The sequence below is a fragment of the Haliotis cracherodii genome, unplaced genomic scaffold, assembly GCF_022045235.1.
Source record: "Haliotis cracherodii isolate W230 unplaced genomic scaffold, xgHalCrac1.p SCAF_6, whole genome shotgun sequence".
Lineage (NCBI taxonomy): Eukaryota > Metazoa > Mollusca > Gastropoda > Lepetellida > Haliotidae > Haliotis > Haliotis cracherodii.
In genome coordinates this window covers 48,563,113-48,569,112 of record NW_027266319.1, presented here as the reverse complement: position 1 = coordinate 48,569,112, position 6,000 = coordinate 48,563,113, and the positions used below count along the sequence as shown (strand labels likewise).

Genomic DNA, 6,000 nt, shown 5'->3' with positions numbered 1-6,000 from the left:
TATTTGCATTTTTTTCAACACAAATGACCCAACGATAAAGATGCCATTTTGTATAAAATACTTAAATGTTGTACTTAAAAGTCTTACCAATCACCTCTAATTGACATCACTAATCAATCAAGTTGAAGAAATTTACCTATTAGCATCACTTATTGAAGAGGTGTCAGCATTGACCACTAATGATATCACTTGTCAATCAACTATCAGAATTGTACCCTTTAGAATCACTTATTGAAGAGGTGTCAGTATTGACCTCTGATGATATCACTTGTCAATCAACTATCAGAATTGTACCTATTAGCATCACTTATCGAAGAGGTGTCAGTATTGACCTCCAGTGATATCACTTGTCAATCAACTATCAGAATTGTACCTATTAGCTTCACTTATCGAAGAGGTGTCAGTATTGACCTCCAGTGATATCACTAGAGAATCAATTATCAGAGATTACCGTTATCATCAATGATTGAAGAAGTGTCAATATTGATCTCTAATGATATCACAAATCAATCAAGTATCAAAAATAACCCATATCATTACTGATTGATTAGGTGTCATTTTAACCTCGTTTGACAATATTAATATCTTATTGACTTAATTATATGGTTTATCAGATGGACACTGATGTATCAATAATGAACTTTATCAACATCAACATTGACCAGTTAAAACTTCACTTTATTGATAACATATAAATATTGATTCTTTTCAAGACATTTACATCGATAAAATCACAGCCCATCACCCCAGAATATGAAATGGTCAGTGCTATACCAACGGTATAGGATTTCATCTCTCATGTTGACATTTCTTTCAAATTTCCAAGGTATTTGTTTTCTTAAGTGATATGTAATCTATCGATGCACTAGGTTAAATATGTGACTTTAACTCTTCCCGTCTCTATTTCTTTCGAAGGCATGGTGTATATTAGACAAAATACTTGATCCATTGAAAAAGAATACCTGCATATGATGCCTTACAGAATCTTTCATGACAAATGAGTGTGGTAGAGGACAGGCTTGCTGAAGGATGATGCCTATTTTTTTCCTGTTATAACTGCATGTGAGACGCAGTCTCTGCCTCATGCTCTCTTCATCTCTCATGTGCGACTATTGCTCTAGGTTAGAGCCCTTTGATCCCCGCATCGACCCTCGTTATTGGGTGCCAAATGGATGTCCTCATCCTTGACTTTAGCCGGACGGGTCTGCTTGCTTTGACAGTCGGTCTGACAGTGACCGCCAGTTGTTCCCATCTTATCAGCTTATTGGAGTGTTTAATCTCTATCCCTTATACAGACGCGATATCGACTCTCTCCCTCTCTCTCCACTATTGATTCTGGCTGATGCGGTGCGGGGGTGGGATGACGTCACGAACGCGAATTGAACGCCCGCTACAAAGCGATGGCTGGACGACCGCGTGTCCCGAAGAGTTCGGTGTGTGTCTTATTACGCACCGATGGATCAGACACCGTCAGTGAGACCGCATGCAAAGGGGGTGGCTTGGAGGTGATAACAGGCAAATTAACCCGCTGCACGTTCCGCTATGTATCAAAGACAGGGTGATTAAGTCCAAGAGACCAAACTTAGGCTAGGAGTCAATCACTGCTTATTGGATGGGCGTTTAAGAATTCCACCATTCCTAGTTGAAAACAGTCTATTTTGGGATGAGTTTTGTTATGAACGTATTGATCATGGGTGTTTGACAATGACTCTTTCTAAGTGGGACCCTAGCTTATGAGGTAAAGATTAAGACGAAGTTCTCCCCAGCCCTATGTCGGATTATGCTTTCAAATCAGAATCAGAAAAAAACTTTTGTTGCCCAAGTGTTCAATCGAACTCTCACAATGTCTTCGTGAGAGACCTATTATGACATTTCGATCCAAACTTGACAGAAACATCAGAACCCTTCACACAAGACCTCCATGCAAGCTTGATAACACGTTATAACATACGGGGGCATATGACAGCCGTTCAAATACTATCAATTACCCCGTTGCGATGGTTCTGTTGTTGCTATATTGGGCAGATAATTGAACATTTCGCCAGGTAATTGTGACTAATTGGTCACCGAGGCCATGAAGATGTCAGAGTAAATAAACTATCCCACCCTGTAGGTGGCTACCGTTTCGGACGGGAAATCGGATTACAAATTCTAACAACGTCCCCAAACCTAAAGATCAATTCATCAACACAGTAAATTGTAGGGCGATTTGACGGAAGACTTATTTTGGGATAACTGTGCCAAATGAACTGCTTAATGGTGTATGTACATGTTGTCAACAACAACACAGGAGTACATTATGAATCTATGCTAGCCTGTTGGTGAACGTATTGAATAGCACATGCACATTTGAAAACAATCAATTACTCTACGCAAAACAAGCCTGAACTCGAAAATATTGAGAATGAAATTATTCATTTTTTGTGTGTGTGTGCATGTATTACTGCAACGCGACCTTTGTCTTGCAACATATTTGCAACACTTTGCTTTGTTTACCAGTGGCTCCCATGTGTGTTCGTTGGCATCCCTTTGGGTGTCTCGATCCAGAAAAAATAAATTTAAATTTAACAACTGCATGGTGTATTTCGTTGCCAGAAAGCCAATTTAGTGCAACACCCTGCAGTAATGTCATATTTCATTCATTCCAGATTAATGTGATTGTTCTAATGTGTGACCGAATTTTCAGTCAGTTACAAGCTAGTAGGTTTACTGAAAACAAAATTCAGTATTAAGACATCATCTAATAGGGAGGAAGAATATTAAATAATTGGCCAGAAGGTTGTTCCAGTGTCTTTAAAATATACAATCTCCGTTTACAATTGTAATTGTTGCCTTACAGTAGATGCAACGTGAGCACGTAATCCAAAATCATCAACTATAAGCCAAAATATTCATTAGCAAATCCTTTTGTGTACGCACATCATATCTTGATCGTGACCTTTTTATTATTTGTAATTTCACCACCCTTTAACAATGCTTGCTGCGATATCAAAAATGTTCTATCAAACAAAAACTAATATGCAATAATGATTAAGTGTCAAAGACACTGCGATTAATGTGATCATGAAGTGAAGGTCTGAAGGTAATGTAAACCGTTCCTATACGTAATGCATTGGCAAGCTGACGTTGAATGTGTAAGATCTATGTCGACAGGTGATTAGTATTCTGAAGACAGTGGTAATCAATACTATATCTGACGCACGTGTATCCATTGATAACCGAGCAATTTATAAAGGACAAGATACATTGATTGGTCCGATCGATTTGTCGTATTTTTTCTTTCTATAATGCGCACACTAGTCACAGAACTGACATGGTCATTGCGGTTTTAGATACTACAGTACATCGTCGCCAAGAGTAACAACTGTGTGGCAGACTGCCTTTATGTATGCATTCAGATTTGATAGTTTCACTACTTTTTGCGTCAGGTTCCAACAAAATCAATGCAATACCTTACACATACACATGCTATCCATGCTCTGATGAACATGAAATATGTACTTTCGTTTAAGGGCACATAGGGCTGTTGACGAAGATGGATTTTTCAGTGGTACCGTAATTGACATAGCCATATTTGAATAGTAAGATACTTCACTGTGTTGACAAACTGAGCCTTGAATCTTCACATGGATCAGCGGTACATGTTCTTTAGTCTCATCTTTCACATTATTGAAACGCCGACATAACGCCTTCGCCTACTTGCGGTTCTCTTAATACCATGCCGAACACAGGACAAAGAACAACTCCATAGCAACCGCTGAAAACAAAGTTGATTACAAAGTTAGAAGGCGGCAGTCGTCACTGAGGTGTGTGATATTTTCTATAACAACAATGCGGTAGGTTATTACATGTGAGCTCGCCTCTCAATTTGGCGCTTCATCCTCTGCCCCTCCCTGTCTGATCGACTGGCCCCTCCCAAATACTCCCCGTGCGTCGCTAAGCGGGCTTGCTATGTCCCCTCCCGCCCACGACTGACAGCCGTAAGACTGACGACAAACTGAACTAAGGCCTGAGTAGTTTATTTCCATCCCAACAGATAGACTTCAATCATCAAGTGTGTGCTTTCCCCGTTACTGCATTCCCAAACAGTGTTGACAATAAAATATGGCGTCATGAATGAAGTCACGTGACTGGAGGTACCCACTGCCCGTGCAGCAACAAGTTCGCTAAGTAGCAATCGTTCAATAACGTGACTTCTTACAGACGATGCCAATTATTGGCAATATATGCGCGTTTTTGTGTGTACTAGCCTGTCTGTGGCGAGGTTGGTAGTGGGTGGGCGGCGGCGGGCTGAACCTGCTTCAAGCGATAAGCAGCACCGATCATCCGTTGTCAGATCAGCTCGCTCATGGAGCCGTTGATGTTAATAAATCGGTCAGGACATAAAGTCACCAATGAATATATTCCGAATGTAAATTAGTTGTAAAGTAGTTAGTATAGAGCTAACATGATGACTTTGTTCTGTACGTGAGATTATACTTCAGGGCGGGGTGAACCAATTTCTCCACCATCAGTGACCGGGCGAGATTGTGACGTAGTTGTCCTGCCCATTGTCGGTGCTTTAGAAATCTTGACATCCAACTTCTCACCACTTGAATGGACGAGCCAGTGACCGGAACGCCGAGCTGAGACAGGCTTATTATAATCCAGTAACATCAATCCTGGTTTATAATCATTGGCCGCTGTGAAAGACGGCTGGTCTGACGGACGGACATGCGGACGGTTCATGCCGCCGGCTACCTGTAAACATGAAGTTAGCAAAGTTTGTGGTGGTATCCCCAAGAGAGTAGCCAGAAGTTGAACAGCACGGAGACAACAAGACGCGCTCATCTCGCAGGTAAGATGTGCATACAACATTGCATACAAAGAATGGTAGAAGTTATCATAAGAGATCAACACCATGCACCTTTACTTCAGATCAATGTCACCATAATTGGAACTCCATATGAAGGGTAAAATCTGTTTGACCTGATATGAGTGATGATATAATTAAAAGTTATTTTTCGGATTATATAGTTATATTTTATAATCTTGTGAAGAAATGTTTGGGGTATTTAATTAACGATAAACATCATGGCTAACCAACTAAGTATAGACAGCATTGTCTAATATAATATTGTTACCTAATATGACACTGTGTTATCATGAATGTATAATATAACGTATCTCGAATATATTTACTACTCCCAGCTGGTAGAAATGTAGAGTTTAGCATAAAACTGTTGAGTATGTACATTATAATAAGGTTTAAAACAAGCAAGTGAAGAGATTTACTCTTACAACATTCCCAGGATAGTGCTCAGTGGTAGTACTTTCTTCCATGTGTAGTATTGTCACTCAAGTAATTGGATGGTTGATATAATAACATTGTTCATACATCCACAGAATCAATATCCATAGATGTACTTCTAACTCACGTGTTGCTTGTCATTCACACATCGGTATGATTCCCGTTGTATAACACTATCAAAGACAAACTCTTCACCAGAAAATAGCGCCATATTTCCACGGAAATCCACTGATTGTATTCTCTAGGCCTTGATTTACTTTCAGCCATTTGCTCCTTTATAAAATGGTATGATTTATCCAGTTTCCAGTCTATAAGAACAGTTGGTCTCATACGATTTCATAAGCTTCCAAGCTGATCAAACAAAATATCACATGGTGTGTATGTACGGTACATTCAGTTACAGTAAATATGTATGATATTAATTCATATAGATTATGTGTAAGTACATCATGACTAGCTGTTCCTACTGCTGAGTTCTACACTCTACAAAGGTGACTATGTATACCGTGGATGATGTCTTAAGCGATCAGATGGATAGCGCAGTCTTAGTGTTCATAGTAGATAACAATAAATGCATGTTGTTGGATTCTAAGAAGAAGCAAGACATGGCGTTGTAACAATAATATTTATTCTGAGCAAAGTATCGTAGGCAGAAAGAAAACATGGCGCCTGATTCATCATCTTTGAATAATAGATTAGATGTCACACTT

At 39.5% G+C, this 6,000-nt stretch overlaps 1 protein-coding gene across 1 annotated transcript in view; it reads left to right on the top strand.

Moving 5' to 3' along the window:
• Positions 1-4,395: 4,395 nt before the first annotated feature.
• Positions 4,396-6,000, top strand: part of LOC139445578 (serine protease 23-like) — a 32,759-nt gene continuing 31,154 nt past the window's right edge. Inside the window, exon 1 of the mRNA XM_071226735.1 lies at positions 4,396-4,837. The gene's annotated coding sequence lies outside the window, so the exon portion shown is untranslated. The remainder of the gene's footprint in view (positions 4,838-6,000) is intronic.